Source organism: Neolamprologus multifasciatus, chromosome 5 (genome assembly GCF_963576455.1).
Source record: "Neolamprologus multifasciatus chromosome 5, fNeoMul1.2, whole genome shotgun sequence".
Lineage (NCBI taxonomy): Eukaryota > Metazoa > Chordata > Actinopteri > Cichliformes > Cichlidae > Neolamprologus > Neolamprologus multifasciatus.
The window spans coordinates 24,484,007-24,503,997 of NC_140443.1; the positions used below are offsets into that span (position 1 = coordinate 24,484,007).

A 19,991-nucleotide genomic window follows, 5' to 3' on the forward strand; every position below is an offset into this window, starting at 1 on the left:
TTTCTTCATGTGTAATGTAACTTACTGTTTCAAACTGTGATGATTTTAATAAAATAAAATAAATAAATAAGCAAAACTAAAGGAAAAAACATTGGTAACATTAAAATGACATAACACTCTCCCTGCAGCAGAAGGTCTTCTGATTACTGATTTGTTTAGCCTACTAATCAATCTACCATATATTAAGCTGTACTTCACATACCACAATAAATAAAAAGAAGGGCTTCCATGAAAAAACTAGGGTCTTCCTGATTTTTAATTTTTCATATTTTTCCATACACCTAAATTACAGAGCCTTTTTAGGGGGAAAAAAACAGATGGAAAGACCACTATGGCACATAATAATCTTGGTAATTAGCCCTAAAGCTTAATATCTGTGCATTCCATACCCATGACCTTATGCTGTGTTTACAACACATAGGATAGACTGTTGGGATGATGAAGTGGGTAGTGTCGGGTATATATTTGGTTTTCTACTAAGTGTTGGATGAATCTGAGCATTTTGAAGTGAATACATTTCTTACAGTAATGTGTAACACATGCACATTTATTAATTTCAAAGCTTTTGATACTCTCATGCTTGAATTCACTGGATCATTTTCACTGGTTTTTATGAATTTTTAGAATAGAATAGAATAGAATAGAATTCAACTTTATTGTTATTGCACATGTCACAAGTGCAGGCAACGAAATGCAGTTTGCATCCATCCAGAAACTGCTTTAGCCATAATATAGATATATTACGAAAATATATATTAGCAATAATATAGATATATAGATATATTACAGGAATGGGTCTATTATAGGTCATTTTTGCAATGGTGGTTCTTCCAAAAGTCTTATTGCACGAGGTCATCACTCTCAGTCAGTTTATTTATAAAGTCCATTTGAACACAACACAGTGCTAAACAGCAAGTAAACCATTATAACAAGAGTGAAAATTTTTAGAACAATAAAAATAATGATTTTATCCAATATTCTTCAGGTAGGAGTGTCAGGCAAGCCATTACACAACAAACATAAAAATCTGATTTTTTATATCTCACCTGAAGAAAATCTGAATTCTAGTAAATGATGTGTAGTTTTACAGGAAAGTTTACATAGCTTGAAATAACTCACAATGATGTCTTGCGATGAAGCAGTAATTCACACTACAACAGACACTGACAGTGAACAATGTTTGTTTTTTGTTTTCTTAAAAAAAAAAATCTATGATCATTTCAGTATTAGCTGCCAATACCATGTTCAAACATGTCCCTGTTTTCTTAAAACCAATGGTACGGTAAAAACTCAGATCAAAAGTGAAATCGGTTGTTATCGCTCTGGTTCCAGGCAGTTGTTTGTGTAGACAGAAATGAAGGACATGCATTCAGTCTAGAGATTTACAGATTCATTATTACTGCCAAACATGAAGACTTGTTTTCATACCAGCGACACCTGAAAAACAAGAAACTCTCTATTCTCTGTAAAGTAATCCTAGAAAAAAAGAATCCTGCGAAACACATGTACATTCATAATTCAAATTTTAATTTTAAATAAAATAAATAAATTCTTGAAAGAAGGCTGATTTTGCCTAATGTAATTTATGGGTCCTGAGTTATATCAGGATTTTCCATAAAGGGACACTGTGTTGGCAAAGGTCGAGAGCACTGAGCAGTGATAGATGTCGCCCGCAGTCCCATTTTGGCTCAGCGTTTGTGTTCCTGTTTGCATTTCTTGCAGTATTTATAAGAGTTGTTTGTATTTTTTGCTTTAGGAAATTACTTTTGTGGTGAAATAATGATCAGTGTAACAAACTCAAAAATTGGGTTCCCACTTTGCTACTACTATTGAAATACACGCTGCCATGCATGACATTGTGATATTTCAAGTTGGACATGACAGGCAGTGGTGCACGCTGAATAACACTGGCAATGGCTTCATTACAAAATAACTACAGAGAAACTGCTTGCTTCCTGCTTACATTTAAAGAAATTGAATATGCAGACGGAGGGCTTACAATTACCTTTTTTTAGTTATGAAGCAAAATTCGTAAAGACAACAAATGAACAGTAGTTGAGCTTAGATATATATGTTTTACAACGGGTCCTTCCACAAACTTTATGCAGTGACCCTCATGCAGGTCTCTGGTGGTGTTAACTACAAAAACTCAAAGAACCCTGAACCCAGATCTTGATAAGACTAACTGTGAGTGAGGCTTTGTGGTCATGTGTCAACAAGAAACTAAAACTTGTGCAGGAATGCCATCAGCTTTGGCAGAAATCCAGCTCTGTGGAGGAGGTTGTCACTGCTGCAAATTCCTCTGCAGCATCTGGAGAATTTAGCTGACATTCTCCATACTTCCACTGACAAACCAAAAGGGCTCTTGGGAAGTGTCAAACAGTGGTTCACAGAAACGGTCTTAGACTACAGATATTCAAGGGGGGATTTTATTTGTTTCGCAAGATAAAAACTGTATAACCATTTTGCCATGTAAAATAATCCTGATGTATATTTGCCTGACTTGAATTGTTTAAAATAACTTGATATTTATATTTAACCACATTTTGCCATAAACACCCCCCAAGAAAAAAAAAAACCTTTTATGTTCTTGACTTCCCATCACAAAATAAGACTGGTCATTGTTTTTATGTAGTTCCCAAAATTACTTCCCTATTTTCTGAATATCAGGAAACAGTCCTTCACTGCGTTGGTCCTTTAAAGTGACACTTTTACTGAGCAGCAGCCTTGACGGCCACTGTTTAATAAAAACAGAAGAAGCAGACACAAGTTCAGCCAACTGCCTTCTATGCTTGTCACCACACAGGAGATGCCAAATAAATGTAGCAGCAACCCTCAAGTACTGTTGTTATACAACTGTTTTACAGTAAATTATCTGAGTATTATTTGATGTGTCCGCAACTGGCACCGTGCAGCCTAAAAAAACATGAAGAATATAGAAAGGATGGCTGTGTCGGGTGAGTTTGCTGAAGGTTAATCCTAACCAAGGTTTCAGTTGAATTATAAGGTAAACAAACGTGTTTACAGAGCTGTTCCCGTTCCAAACAGGACGTTCTAATCGGCACCATGGGAACTGTGTCCCGAAACAGGAAACACTCAGTCCCCTCACCCTCACGCACACACAAGCATGCAGACATGGTACGACTGGACAGCTATTAACTGCTAAGCCCTTAATGAGGACTAGCTTGCCATTATACAAACAGTAGAGCATTTCTCAGAAAAACACTGTGTAAATACTTTACACAGTGGTTTCAATATATACATACTGCATATAGTCAAATATAGAAAAGACGTATACACATTTAGGCCTCACACAGTTTAAATATTTGCATAAACTCCGTCTCTGTTGGTTTTACACCCCACCCAAACATTTGAATAAGATGCTGTTTTTTTTTTTTTAAATTATTATTAATTTTATTCATCGTAAACGGTCAAATGTCAGCAGACCCCTCTGTTTATTCTATTTTGAACACAACACCTTTTTTATTTTGTTACTGTTGTACTGTATAAAATAAGTGTCAGTGATGATGCAGATATGTACAGCACATATGCCAATTAAAATGAACTCCGCAAAGCAAACATTAAAAAAAAGAACATCAACAAGGAAGTATTTCTTATGTGGCAGTGACGTTTTGACAATACTAATCTTCTGTGACTATCTGCCATGGAAAAAGGACATTTCTTATTTCTCAAACTCACAGCAATTCTGCCATCTGTCCTGCTGAGAAGTTGGTCAAGAAGGTATGTAAACAGATGACAAAACTGTAACTGTGGAAAGGTCAGAGAGACATAGGGAAGGACCATCTGGCCCAACCAGAGCTGAGAGATACCCAACTGTGAAACTGGACCTGAAACATAAAAAGACCATCTTTGCTCTGTGGGCCTCCCAAACATGAAGAACAGCACAATCAAACCACAATCACTCTCGATTTACATATAACAACACAGCACACGGACACAACACATCAGTAAAATGTGGTCATCTAACCCTAAAGGGAGACCCATTTAAATTCTTGAATTACCTTTTTTTTTTTGCTCCACCAAGGCAAAGACACAAATCTGAGACAGTGAAAAATACTTGTCCGTCTGTCAGCAACATCACACAAAAACTGCCAGAATTTAGCCTACATTAACCACATCTACCTCATGAGTAAATAATGTTGCCTATGTTGTGTTTACAGCCTATTGTTTTGAATCACCTGATCAAAACGACCATTTACACATGGCTAATATCTCAAAATTATACACCATGCCTCCTTTGTCACTGGTGCCTTGATGCAGCAGGTTATGACAATATCAAAATACATCTCTCACTTCCAACTCATCACATATTAGAGCCCTGGCATCAAATCACATAAAGGCAGTGGTTAACCCATCCAATACAATGGGTTAACTTTTGACATATTTTAACTCAAACTGAAAGTTTTTTCTATACTATATTCCAATATTATACTATACCTAACACAGTAGTGTGCCTAGCAAGTAAAAAAGGAAGTGAAAATCAGTAAGTGAAGATCAAATAAACAGAAGCTTCCAGATTATCCTCCAAACCTTTTCTGTCGTTGAAAGCCCACCATTACCCCTCTGCATTGAACACAAACTAGCAGAGCATTGTATTGGTGTGGAGCTGCGATGAGTATGTTTGCATTCTGTTCTCCTAGTTTACACATCTGCAGCATTAAACCTTCCTATGGGGCTAAGACTTGCTGTGATTGAATACCGAGTGAGGATGTATACACATACTGTATCACAAATGTGAAAAGTAAAATGAAAAAGAGATTTATTTACTTTTAAATGATTTAAATAAACCATTTAAAAACCATTAAATAAAAAAAGGCAACACGGTGGCATAGTGGTCAGCACTGTTGCCACAAAGCAAGAAGGTCCTGAGTTCAATTCCACCATCAGGCCGGGGTCTTTCTCTGTGGAGTTTGCATGTTCTCCCCGTGTCTGCGTCGGGCACTCCGGCTTCCTCCCACGTCCAGCTTGTGGGGATAGGTTAATTGATTAATCCAAATTCCCCATAGGTGTGAATGTGAGTGCGAATGGTTGTCTGTCTCTATGTGTTAGCCCTGCGACAGACTGGCGGCCTGTCCAGGGTGTACCCCGCCTCTTGCCCTATGACAGCTGGGATAGGCACCTGCGACACTGAAAAGGAGAAGCGGAAGCGAATGCATGGATGGTTTAAAATATGACCTACTGATATTGACAAAGTGCACCAAAGACCAGCACCATGGCTAAACTATGTTTTTTAGTGTAATACCTCAGTACAATCCACACTACAGTTCAGTGAAGTAATATTACATAACCAAACCAAGAAAACCAAACTGCTACATCTAGAGCTATGAGCAACATGGGGAGCTACTGGCTAGAGTGAACTCATCAATTCACCAAAAGACAAACATTACTCCTGAAGTCTGTACTGTTGTCAGTCTCTGAATGGTGATAGCAGACAGACAGCAATCCCATGATTCCTCTGTCCTCTCTAGGTTACTATCCAAATATTTCTGTAACTGTAAATCTAAATATTGGAAACACTAACAATTTACTTTTAGCCATCTGATCTGTTCATGAGACACCAAGGAACCATCAACAAAAGATATTTTCTGACTTTTTATATGGAATACTATTTGTAAATTAATACAGCTTTAAATCTACAAGTACACAAGTGCTGGCATGTAGCATTGTAGCATAAAAAATTTTCAGCAGAAAAAAATCTGTCCTTCACTGAGAATAATTAAGCCACTCTGACGATACACAGTCTATCTGGACCAATCATCTCATGACGTAGCCTCTGCAGCTAACGTTGTTTCTGAGGATAGAAATTCTTGGTTTTGTTATCTGCTATTTCCTCAATAAATAACAAAATTAAACACTCTTAAACTGTCATCACAAAATAACTGAAGGTTTCAAGTCTGAACTATGGCCAGTGCAGTAAGAGGTCACCTTACCAACTCCAGTTAATTCAGAACACTGCTGCCTGGATTTTAACTGGCACTAAGAAATATTCTTAAACCAATAATAAATCAATGTTAAACTTAGACTGGCTGACCATTCAATTTTGTATCCATTTTAAAAGAAAAAGCTACTTTTAGAGGCTACCTTATCCACAAGGGGGGTCACCACAGCAGGTAGCTCTCTAAAAATGCACCTCATGAGGTAGCTTGACTTCACAAATCTTGTTGTCCTTAAAGGACTTTTTGGGAAAGCCAGACGCTGTTCACTGTGTCCATGGAAAAAAACAAAACAAATGATAAACACACACACACACACACACACAGTATTTTGAATTTTGTAAAATCCAACTTTGAATTTTTGCCGTTCTCCAGAGCCCATAAAAAGGTATTTGGGAGAGCCATACAACAATCCCCCAAAAGCTTCCATTACCTTGAACCTTGCCCTGATATACTGAATGCTCATATATACATCTACCTGCTAGTAAAGATTATGTTCAACTATAACTTAAGGTATTGCATGCAGAGCAAGTTGCAAAAAAGCAACAAGAAATTTCTAAAAAAAATTTGACATGGAAATGCTAAGTATATACATACATTTAGGGAAGATTTACCCTCAAAAAGTGCAGTGTAAAAAAAATCAAGTTGGCATTTTGCATTGATAAGCTGGTCCTGCTGTTTCAGAGATTCAGGATTCATCCAATTCTCATGAAAAGGCAGCAGCAAGGAGAATTTTATGGTTTGCTCCAGAAGCTGAAGCTGTATCATGAATGCTTTCGTACATATTTCAGGAAGTCAATGGGGCAGTTTGAGCTCCTGTTGGCATAGTTGGGACCACAACTGAGGAGCCAGAGAAATCATTTCAGAGAGGTGATTTAGCTGTTTATCTGAGGTAAAACAGTATTAAGTTAATATTTCCATATCATTGTATATTCACTACCGATGTGCATGTTAAGCTACAAGGACTCTTGTTGCTTAATAAAGTGGTCTGATTACTAAATATTTTACGTGTCCTGTGTTTAAAGGCCTTTAAAGTCTTCACTCATTGATTTTGTTTTATAGCTTGATTATTTATGGATTCTGACTCTCTTTGGTAGACAAATTAAATTTCCAGCACGCACCTCTTTGCAGTACGCCATTGTCTTTTGTTGATGCCTGTCCAAAGTAACAAGAAGCTCTTAAATAATGTAAAAAAATCTACCCAGCAAAAAAACCCCAAAAAAAACCCACACACACACACAGAGTAGTTGCGTGTTGAAAGAGATCAAAAATAAAATTTAAAAGGGAATGAATATTTGCCATAAATTGGCCGGAAAAAGGACAAATAGACATAAATGGTTACTCTTGGTGGATGTTTACATAGCTCACTGCTATCTAGAGGCTTAAGTTCTGTTACTAACAGAGCTTTAGTATCCATTTAAGATAAAAATAGACCCAACTTTCCACTGTTTAAACTCCACTTACTGGCAGGAATTGCTTTGAAGCACATACATGAAAACAAAATCCCCCAATCAAATCATATAGCGGAGTATAATTAAGTTAGACAGCAAAGAACACGCATCCCTAAGGATTTCTTGGACTGGAGATAATAAGCGCATGGAGTGTCTTTTCAAGCCAGTTTGCTGATATGTGGACAGCTTGAAATGTGAGAAATACGGACAATAAAGGATTATAACAATGGAGAAGGACTGTGGGAAGATGTACATGACAAGCCTGCGAGTGTACTAAAAGCTGTTAGGGGGATATATTGCTGTGAGCAGATGGAGTTGCCTAAGTGGGCCAGACAGTGGGCATATATGTGTGTGTGTGTGTGTGTGTGTGTGTGTGTGTGTGTGTGTGTGTGTGTGTGTGTGTGTGTGTGTGTGTGTGTGTGTATTCAGGAACTGCAGGCTATGCCATGCTGAGTTGCAGACTTCTGTTCGAATTAGGTCAGGGCAGGGCTGAAGGGCTGAAGGTGCCATAAGCAGGGATGGATTTTGAGGATTGTGCTGGAGTTGGAAATAGTTCTAAACTGTCATTGTTCCAAGGAATGGTTAAACTCCACTGATCTGTGCTATGGCTGCTAGAGTGTCTCAATGAATGCATATTTAGAATGCAAAAATCAGTCCCACTTGATTACTATTTTTGGAATTTGAAACTGAAAGAGCAGCGAAAAGACAGAATAAGCCAGAGACACTATTACAAGGACACAGTAATGTATTGTCTTATGCTACGCTTTACAGTACTGGAGCAAAGCCCCATCCACCTTCTTCCTTTTAATATCATCTATTCTGCAGCTCAGACTCAATTAAAAAAAATAAAGAAAACCAGTCTTCTTTTTAGGCTAGCTATGAGATGATAACATTACAGAAAAATTTATACTTTTGGGGTTTATGTGAAGATTAAAAACTGACGTTATAATAAGCACTATTACGGGAATACGATGGGATGAATATGGTGGTAAATGAAGAGATGGGAGAGTTAGGACAGAGACAGAAAAAAAGAAGCACAGAGAGATGAAAAATAGATGAAGTGGGGCAGCTCTCATGCTGTGAGATTCATCTGCTCCATAAAGGTGGCTGTTTCTTTTGTCTGAACGGCTTTGTTAATCATCATTTTGAATTCGTTTGATTCAACTTCACACGCAAATGCTGTAGTAAAAGTGAGTCTGTGCTTATTTTCCTTCAAACTCCATGTGTGTCTGAACCTCCACACTACACTTTAGACTATAAATATATTGGCATAGAGATGTGTGGGGTGATTGCTCACTTATTACTTGAAAATATTGCATAACACAGCAACGAAGTAATGAATTGCAGCAATATGGATTCAGCAGCATCATCCAAATTCAGACGATATAAATATAGTGATTATGTATAGGAACTGTATTACTTTACAAGATTATGGAAATACTATGTAAACACAATATTTGTGGCAACTAACTGTGGTTGAGGATGTAATACACACTCAATTTCTGGGCAATCACTTTCATTTGCAAAGTGACTGCACGGGTTACCTAATGAGATGCAACCTCCAAACAACTTCAGTACATCTTGGACTCACTTCAATCCCTCTCTGACAAATTGGCAAAGAATTCAACTAACTGCCATCTAATTTAGAAATACAGATCGCCAATCAGGTGCAAGCAACCTGACTCAGTAAGAACCAATGAGTGCAACTTGTCTACGCTGCAAGTTGATTTGACTCCACGCTTTCCAATAAGAGACTCGATTCTGACTCAATTGATTGTGGAAAGTTGACATTTTGCAGTTAAACTGCCCCCCTACAGCCACTACGTCACCATCTGAAGAAACTTCTTTCAGCTGTTTCCTTATTTACAACGTGCCGCCACACTAGATGGCTCTTCACATTTGCATATCCCCCCAAGGGATTTGTGTCTCCTCCCAGTCTTAAACCGGGCACATGTGTAAACCACTGCACTACAAAGACACGGTATCATTAACTGTGGAGGGATTTCTGAATTTTAATTTCAAATCTCTGAGGTTCTGGCTGCACTCTAAGTAATTAATGTGAATTCCTGTGTATGCAGGTAGCAACAGGTTTGCAACATACCACAACTGATTTGTGATTTTTGCAGTTTAATCACAAACACAATGCACATCTGTAATCTGATCCCATTCAGCTGCAAACTGGCCACCACAGTCTGACTCTACCTCGTTTATCACTGCCTTGCTGGGCCAAAGTCACTTTGAAGATGGCAACTGACTGTCATCAAAACAGTCATTTCAATGACAATGAAACTTTGAACGAGTGAGTGCAAGATCCGGACAAAGGCATCTCCCTTAATTACTATAAGATTTATATACTATAAGAGAGGTTAGTACGTGTATTAGAGAGACCATGGTCTCTCTAAATCAGAGTTGTCAAACATAAGGCCCAGGGGCCATAACTGACCTAGTAAAGACTCCAATGCGTTTTTTATTTTTGTTTGCTTGTTTTAAACAGCTTTTCCTACTGGCAGTAAGCTAATATTATTTATTAGCTGTATAAAGCGCTTTGAGTGCTCGGACAGAGTAGAAAAGCGCTATATAAGAACCAGTCCATTTACCATTTACCATAATAGAAATTTTTTCTGTAGTTTTATACATTTATTTATGAGTTCTGACAGATTTTTGTCATTTACTACAGCAGCATTTTTATCCTTATAGAAAAACTGAGCTGTACTGTTGAAACTGCACTTCTTTTTCTGATAATAAATGGGATTAAATGCGTAGTTAAACATCTTTACACTGACAGAAAGGGGAGTTTGGCTGAATCAGCCCACTTAAGCTCAAAGTGGGCTGAATGTGGCCCATGGTGTAAAATGAGTTTGACTTTCCTGCTCTAAACAATAATATGATTTACTGTAAGAACATTTAATGCTACAGCATGGTCAAAGCCTCATCTCTGGTCATGCAAACCATCGTCATTCACAAATGAAACTGTGCGTAAAAGTGCCCAAATAAACACACTCAGACAAATGAACATTTAGTGCTGAGTTATTGAACCCTTCCACTCAGGAGCAGAGAGCCCTTAGACAGAGAGGCAAATCAGTGTTAAAACCCATGTAATTTAGCCCAGAGGCATGAGTATGAGGTAACAAGTGGAGCAAACGGTTCCTCTTTTCACTAACAGATTGTGTCCCAGCACTAACTGTTGATTCTGTACAACAAATCAACAAAAATCTTGTTTCTCAGTGAAATGCTGGATTCATCAGCAACACAGTTTCATATCAAAGAAATACACACTGATGAAGTTAAAAAGATTAGTATCTCATCCATCTAACAGACACTAAACAATATAAGCTCACTCTGGAGTCTAACACATAAAAATATCTGTGCTCTTTGCTTGGTAAAAAGAGAAGAGAAGTGATGAATGGATCCTCTTTCATTCTCAGAGTTGCCAAGTCAAATGAGGGGACCTGAAGGTCAACAAGAGATAACAGAAATAGAGAGGCTTTATTGATTATTATAATTATACTGCATGTGCCTATAAACATACACAACGGGGAAGAAAAGAAAAACAAGTGTTGTCGGGATGAATCCTTTTACTCCCTGTGCCTCTCCATCACCCCCGCATGTACGAAAACACAACTCTTACCAAATCAATTGCAGCCAATAGCAGATCCTACAAACAACGAGGGCCACTGGGTCACCATAGAACATGACTGACGAAGATAGGCAGGGCCAATCCATCAGCCCTAACGATTTTAGATGATTACACCCTGCTTTTTCTGTCCACTTCCTCCTATAGCCAGTCTCTTGTTGCTTTATCTCCTCTGTGTTTTGCAATGTATTCTAGGCTAAAAATACCAAGAATAGCCTTACTGCTCGCGGCATGAGAACATGTGCAGCCATTTAAATGTCAAAAAAGTCAGCATGGTTCATTTGTGCAGTTTATCATCAGTAAAGAAATCTCAAAGCCTGTGGCTAAGTGTGGGAACATTTCTTGCAAAGAGATGTTTACAGGCACTACAGTGAAAAGATCAACATCTTAACAACAGAAAGAAGGGAAAAAAGTAAAATAATGGAGGACACTGGGATTCAAATGACGTAATAGGTCATCTAGTCTTTGAAACATAGAAACAGTTTCAAATAAATAACTACTGACACTTAAAAGCAGATTCACTCATATTTTCTATATTAAGTTGAAAAGGCTCTATAATAATACATTATACAATATATAAGATATTTCCTATTTTCCAAATACAGGGCCTGTGACAATGAGCAGTACACCCGGGGCGACATGACTCATGACAAATGCTTACCAACATATTGTAGAGAGAGCAGCGAAAGTCAATATTTGAAATAAAAGGTTAGGAAAGCACCAGGAGAGACAAGGAAATTCAAACTTCTCAGTCAAAAACATCTGAATATGTATGCATGACTGCATACACACAAAGTCTTGCACACCTACCCTTATTGAATTCAAGGTAACTGTGACAAATGCTACTTTTAATATTACCAGATCTTTAACTAGAAACATAACTGTAATACACAATATGTGATTAACAGAAGCCCTGAAGAGGATCTGTGGCGTGCTCTTATGCTCAGCTGTGTGTCCTCAGCCCTGCATAATGAACGCTTTCATTTCAGCTGAAAATCAAAGGGCAGCAGGATACACTGGGATCCCCCATCCCACACTGAACACAGTTTGAAACCAGGAAACAGAGAGCAGGTGATAGAGATGTGGAGCCAAAAATGAGGTTGGCTTTCTGACAGCCCAGATTCAAGTTTTGAGTTGGGTAGGACAAATAGAAAGAGAGAGAGGTTGGGGGTATTAACTTAAGGGAGGATTTAAGTTGATTGCAGTACCATTGCTTGTTTTTTATTAATCCCCATCTGCTTTGATTACTGAAACATGTGCCTGCAGCTGGGGATTAGCAGTACAAACCAATGCAAGCAGCTGTTATGTGGTTCATAGGACTGATGCACTGATACAACACTTATATCAGATACTGATCAGACAGCTGGATGGGGCATTTGTAACAACACAACACTATGGGGCTGACCTAGAGTACTGTGCACTAGGGTTGAGTTACCCCTAATTTCTTTATTTTATTTCCAAGGAGCTAGACTTTCTTGTAATTTTGAAAGTGGTCTTGGCAATAGCTTGCAAAAGTTAAGTCCAATTCTTGTACCTGACCATTTTCAAAGCCACTTAACACTGACCTATGAATCATATAATATAAAAAGGCTCCTAACTCGAAAGATGAACCAGTGTTGTTTTCATAAAACGGATAACTTAGCAAGGACGTGGCTGTCAAAAGGCCATTTTTTTTTAAGGATAGCAAAACGGATAGCAAAACGGGAAGAAAATGTTGAGGTATGCCAAATTGTACAATAACTAGACTAACTAGACCAAAGGGTCTGATGGAGTGATGAATCCAAATGTGAAAAGTTTTAGTTCTAATTGTTAGTATGTACAAAGGAGGTCAGGAGAGTCTACAGCCATCTGTAAAACATAGTTGAGCTTCTGTCATGGTTTGGGGCTGCATTTCAGTCAGCGGTGTTGGAGATCTTGTCAAAATTGGTGAAATTATTATAAATTCAGAAAAGGAACACCAGATTTTGAGACAAGATGCAGTATCATCAGGATACCATCTGACTGACAACAGCCATTTCCATTTCTCAAACACACTGCCAGTGTAGTAAAAGCATACATGGAAGGACTATTCCTGAAGAGTGCTTAAAGAAATTACCAGAAAGCTTGGTTAAGAGAGGTCAGTCTGTATTGAAGAGTAGAGGTGATCGTGCCAAATACTGATTTTCAAGTTCATTAGAATTATATAACCTCTGTTTTACCTTATATATACCATATTTCCATGCATGTTGATACACATTTCCTTAAATTATTGCACCTATTTTCCAAGCAAAATATTAAACAATATATTTTTAAGAAGGGTGACTTAAGAGTTTTGCACAGCGCTTTATTTAATTGATTTCTATATTTAATAGGTTACTCATCAGAAAAAAGTGCACCAGTAGACATGGGTCAGGGAAGTGACACGGAGTATTTCACACGTGCTACGCTAGAGCAGGGCAATATGACCAAAAATATTTATCACGATATACATTTGAAAATTTGCGATAACGATATAACTGACAATATAACTGACACTAGACAAAATACTTTACAACTCCACAACTTTATTAGTGAAAAAAAAATACATCAATGTATTTTCACTTTTCACAAGCAGCTGTGTGTTTTTTTAAGTGCATTAAAGTTATATAATATAAAAAATTAACAGTGCAAATGCAAATTCCTTGCTGACAGTTTAACCAAAAGGCATTTCCAGTGGAAATTGGCCGACATATCCTCAGCATAACCATGTATAATATACACAAAACTTAAAAAGAGGTTATACACACACAATACGGTAATATTATGTTGAAGCACAGTATGTATCACTCCGCGAGGCTCCTGCCTACGATAGCCGTAAAGCTCCGACAATCAATTAAGCAGTGTGGGTTCGTAGCTTAGCAAAGTCGTACTGAAACATTTGACAGATTTTCGAGCGCCGTGTACCACATAAAATAATTTTGAGGTCAGTAAACACAACCAGAATTCATACATAAGGCTCACGGGATTATAATGGGCACTGTCGATTTTCAGAAAAATCAAAGGATTGATTTTAGTGTGCCGTATTTTCCAAAAAACACGACGGCTCGCTAGCATGCGCTACCACAAATATTGCTTTGTTGTGTATCTGACGGACGAAAGCTAAACCTGTTCCACACCACTGAAGTTGCAGCATTTTTACAAACCAAATCTGGTTCATCTGTTTCATTCAACGATCCGCTTTTGTCCTTCTAATTCTCCGTCGCCGCCATGCTTTTTCCGCCATGTGCGTATGAAAACAAAGGCACTGCGCATGCACGTTTTACCCATATTCTATCGCAATATTTCATTTTTTTATCGTTGCCCAACATTATACCGGTATTACCGTGAACGGTATGATATAGCCCAGCCCTATGCTACGCCACAAGTTCTGTTGTTTTTTTTTTATAGTTTGTAACTGACTAAGTGATTTCCAACAAACAATGGTCAAGTGAGTTGGCCACAATAAAAGAAGTGTGCTTTCCATTTCAGCTTTGCTCTCTCTTTCTCTGTTACCATTTTGGATGTTGCTATATTAGATTTTACACTTGTTAGGAAGATTTTATAGCACTTGCAGTAGCATTAGTAAGCCATCAGCTTCATTACACTCATCTATACCTGTCTCTCTGTCCAGCTACACTCCATGTGTGTACAGAGGGGTACACAGGGGTAAAATGGAAAGCAGAGAAAGAGAAGAGAGACACTAGCAAGAGCGTTTAGGACAGCAAAATGCAAGCAGAAAAACTTTGATCAACCTCAAAAGTACAATTTGTTTGTGTGTACCATTGTTTGGTATTATTTTGATCATAAAAAGCAGTTCAGTACATTTATACCATTGTATGTACCTGTTACATTTGCTTTGTAAAGTTTGAAAAAAAGTTTAATTTGAGCCTGACGCTGTTTGAAAGATAAAAGAATGATTTCCAGTCTTTACCTCACAGTGAGAAACAAAGCTTGTTAATGTACACTGGAGCTGTATCAGTATTCAGTATTGGCATGAGCCTAAAGCCAAGGTATCTGCACTGATACCGCAACAGACCAAGCATCCTAAAGTGCCGGGATAACTGTGTCACTGAGGACCCCTGAAGGAAATAAATGTGACATATATAAATAACAAGTCATTTAAATACACATTTGATTATTTTGCATTTACTGAATGTTTTTGCAAATTCAGGACAGGTAAATTGATGACTAATGTTTAAGAGTAATACTAATGGTTTTACATTAGTGACCGCCCCCATCATGGTCAAAATATGAGCAAGGAAGGTTCTAAAAAAAACAAACAAACACAAAACGTGTGTAGAGAAAGGTATAGAAGTGCGTCAAATTTTCTGTGTTTCCATTAAAAAAAATTTTTTAATCCGATTCACAAAGCTCACAAATGAACCCGGTGATGGATTATTAATAGCGAATCAAAAACTTTGTTTCCATAGTGACTGTTTGAGTCCATTATGGAAAGTGTCTCTTGTTGTTACCAAGACAACAATCCAGCAAAGGCAAATGAATGTGGCAAACAGCTGAGTGATGCATTGAGCCGGTGATCTCTCCATAAACAAGCTCAGCCCCAAACCGGGGGCAGGTGGAGAACTGGAGGGATGACAATGAGAGGGTTGAAAGGATTTTCATGTATGTGGCTGTCAACCAGGCTCAGCTGGTTATATATATATATATATATACAGTGGGGCAAAAAAGTATTTAGTCAGCCACCGATTGTGCAAGTTCCCCCACTTAAAATGATGACAGAGGTCAGTAATTTGCACCAGAGGTACACTTCAACTGTGAGAGACAGAATGTGAAAAAAAAAATCCATGAATTCACATGGTAGGATTTGTAAAGAATTTATTCGTAAATCGGGTGGAAAATAAGTATTTGGTCAATAACAAAAATACAACTCAATACTTTGTAACATAACCTTTGTTGGCAATAACAGAGGTCAAACGTTTACTATAGGTCTTTACCAGGTTTGCACACACAGTAGCTGGTATTTTGGCCCATTCCTCCATGCAGATCTTCTCAAGAGCAGTGATGTTTTGGGGCTGTCGCCGAGCAACACGGACTTTCAACTCCCGCCACAGATTTTCTATGGGGTTGAGGTCTGGAGACTGGCTAGGCCACTCCAGGACTTTCAAATGCTTCTTACGGAGCCACTCCTTTGTTGCCCAGGCGGTGTGTTTTGGATCATTGTCATGTTGGAAGACCCAGCCTCGTTTCATCTTCAAAGTTCTCACTGATGGAAGGAGGTTTTGGCTCAAAATCTCACGATACTTGGCCCCATTCATTCTGTCCTTAACACGGATCAGTCGTCCTGTCCCCTTGGCAGAAAAACAGCCCCATAGCATGATGTTTCCACCCCCATGCTTCACAGTAGGTATGGTGTTCTTGGGATGCAACTCAGTATTCTTCTTCCTCCAAACACGACGAGTTGAGTTTATACCAAAAAGTTCTACTTTGGTTTCATCTGACCACATGACATTCTCCCAATCCTCTGCTGTATCATCCATGTGCTCTCTGGCAAACTTCAGACGGGCCTGGACATGCACTGGCTTCAGCAGCGGAACACGTCTGGTACTGCGGGATTTGATTCCCTGCCGTTGTAGTGTGTTACTGATGGTGACCTTTGTTACTTTGGTCCCAGCTCTCTGCAGGTCATTCACCAGGTCCCCCCGTGTGGTTCTGGGATCTTTGCTCACCGTTCTCATGATCATTTTGACCCCACGGGATGAGATCTTGCGTGGAGCCCCAGATCGAGGGAGATTATCAGTGGTCTTGTATGTCTTCCATTTTCTGATGATTGCTCCCACAGTTGATTTTTTCACACCAAGCTGCTTGCCTATTGTAGATTCACTCTTCCCAGTCTGGTGCAGGTCTACAATTCTTTTCCTGGTGTCCTTCGAAAGCTCTTTGGTCTTGGCCATGGCGGAGTTTGGAGTCTGACTGGTTGAGGCTGTGGACAGGTGTCTTTTATACAGATGATGAGGTCAAACAGGTGCCATTCATACAGGTAACGAGTGGTGGACAGAAAAGCTTCTTACAGAAGACGTTACAGGTCTGTGAGAGCCAGGGATTTTCCTTGTTTGAGGTGACCAAATACTTATTTTCCACCCTGATTTACGAATAAATTCTTTACAAATCCTACCATGTGAATTCATGGATTTTTTTTTCACATTCTGTCTCTCACAGTTGAAGTGTACCTCTGGTGCAAATTACTGACCTCTGTCATCATTTTAAGTGGGGGAACTTGCACAATCGGTGGCTGACTAAATACTTTTTTGCCCCACTGTATATATATGTATTCTTCATATTATGATTAGGTTTTGAATATGTTTCTACTTATGTCAACTCGTGACACAAAAGGAGCAAGGGGAGGTTTTATAAACTCACAAAACCAGCTAGCTTTCACCTTGTATTAGGTTTCATCTAAGTTCACAGAACTTAATCCAAAACTAACAAGGATGTGGGTGTATGGAAAACGCGCTTTAAGCAAGACACCTTGGACAAACATCCTGTCTTATGACACTCGGCATCCATGCTTAACGAGCTTATAACCAGGAGTTATTCTAGGGATTAAATGTTACAAGTATCTATGCATGCACAAAACAGTATAGGCTTAAAGGGGAAAAATGGGATCCAAATTGCTACAGTAATTTTGGGAAAACATTTCATAGTGGGAAAGACAGTGGGACTATTTGGACAGGAGGACGATCTCAACCCCAACATGACCTCTGGAAGGCAGAAACAGTCTTGGCCTTTTTACTTGTTTTAACAAATCAGCCTTAAATCGTCTTCAGACTGTGCAGAATGCTGCAGCACGTCTCTTAACAGGCACCAAGAGAAGATCGCATATCACTCCAGTCTTGGCCTCCCTTCACTGGTTGCCTGTAAATTTTAGGTTTCATTTAAAAAATTTAGTTCTAACCTTTAGGGCCCTACATGGTCAAGCTCCTCAATATTTATCTGACCTGCTGAAACCACATACATCTTCTCGGGCTTTAAGGTCATTAGATGAGAGACTGCTGGTGGTACCGCGCACTCGTTTTAAAACTCGTGGTGATCAGGCCTTTCAGGCAGTGGCACCACGGTTGTGGAATTCTCTCCCACTGTCTCTTCGCTGCACGGACTCCATTGATTCTTTTAAGAAACAGCTGAAGACATTTTTATTTAGAAAAGCATTTGATTAATTTCTTCTTATGCTGTTTTTATAGTTTTACATTGTTTTATTTACTGTTATATTTTTTTTATATTTCCATTTCCTGTGTTGTAAAGCACTTTGTGATTTTTATCTGTGAAAAGCGCTATATAAATAAATTTTACTTACTTACTTACTTACTTACTTGATGTCTTGATGTCAGAATAAATTGTATTATTATAAAAGCCAAATCACATCAAGATTTGACTAGCGTACTGTGTGCAGCTACAACAGTGGGATTCCTGCACACTAGCACATATAGTGTAGCTGCGCTTAAGATACGTCAGGAATGATTCAAGTTTCTATAAATGACAAACAGCAGGGTTGCCATTCAAAAATCAAGCATGACCATTTGAGATAAAGTGATAATCACAATCACACCCATGTGAATAAATCCTAAACTTAATGTTTGTGATTTATATGCTATGTTTTGCAGGATTTAAACATTTCATGCTATGATTTATTCATGAAAGAAGCCACTTTCACATTTGTTGTCCCATGAAATAACAAAAGCAAGAAAGTATAAATCAATTTAACATTCTGTTCTATGGGAACAAAAAAAACAAACTAGGTCACATTCACGAGTGAATCACACTAAGACATAGTAAGTCATATAACACAGGCACACACGCACGCACACACTTTGAGAGATTACACAGCAAACAGATCATTAATAAGGAGACAAGCACAAATCTGCAGCCAGCTGAACGCAGGACACTACATCCAAAAATATTTCAGCGATATAGCAATCTTGTCTGCAAGTACGGATAATACTGAATGTAGGCAAAGACTACTGGTGGTTTGATGAAAAACAGCTTAAATAGTTTTCAGAGTAGCCAATCCTCCTTCGTAGTGTTTCACACTCACCAGCGACACAGACGTAAAAACACAGTGACAGACTAAGAAGTGAGAATCCAAGTCACATATTTTTATGTGTCACTAGTCTCATATAATGACATATGTGCTGGAATAAACAAAGACACTCAGCTATGCAGTTTGACTTTATGCTTGATTTCTTAAACAGTGAGCCACACATTTACAGAATCACAGAATCACTGTTACGTAAAACATGTTTCCCAGTTAAACAGTATATTACAGGGGAATAGAGAATGAAGTGTTCCTCATTTGGCTGTTCAGCAATATAAAATAGTGATAATTTGTTGAGAGGTCCTTTGGCTTAACAATCTTATAATATAAGAATAAGAATAATTGAAGTAGATCAATAGATTACTTCAGTATTAATGCTGATCCTTCTCAGGAGTATCATTTTGGCCTTTTGTCGACACTACATTAAACAGGTTTAAATTTACGAGGCTGTGTGTTTATCTTGTGTACTGACTAAGAAATACACTTCTTTAAGAGGTCTAACATTGTATTCATTTGCACACAAGCAGCAGCTGATCAGCATGTCATTGTAATGCTTTGTGGCAGGTTTGTTGACACTGTGCCAGAGTGGTAGATCAACAGGATACCGGTGACACGGCAGTGTTCCTCATACATAGACTTTACTTGGGCAGATTGCCCAGGAATACTGAAAACCTCCAAAGCATATTTGATGACCCATTTTTTTTTTAAAATCAGTCTGAGAGAACAATAACATCTGCTACATGGTTTGTCATACATCCATTTATTTATTCAGCTGCTGATAACCATATAGACTATATACGCAGCAGATAAATGTAGCCACTGACCCTGACAAGTGAAGACAAACTGTGGGAGACTAGATGCTGGGTAAAAAAACAAATACAAGTAAAAATCAGTGTCACACACAA

General features: G+C 38.3%; 1 protein-coding gene across 4 annotated transcripts in view; it reads right to left on the reverse strand.

Annotated features, from left to right (window-relative positions):
• camk1b (calcium/calmodulin-dependent protein kinase Ib) overlaps positions 1 to 19,991 on the reverse strand; it is a 44,223-nt gene that overhangs the window by 15,868 nt on the left and 8,364 nt on the right. The gene's annotated exons all lie outside the window — the stretch shown is intronic.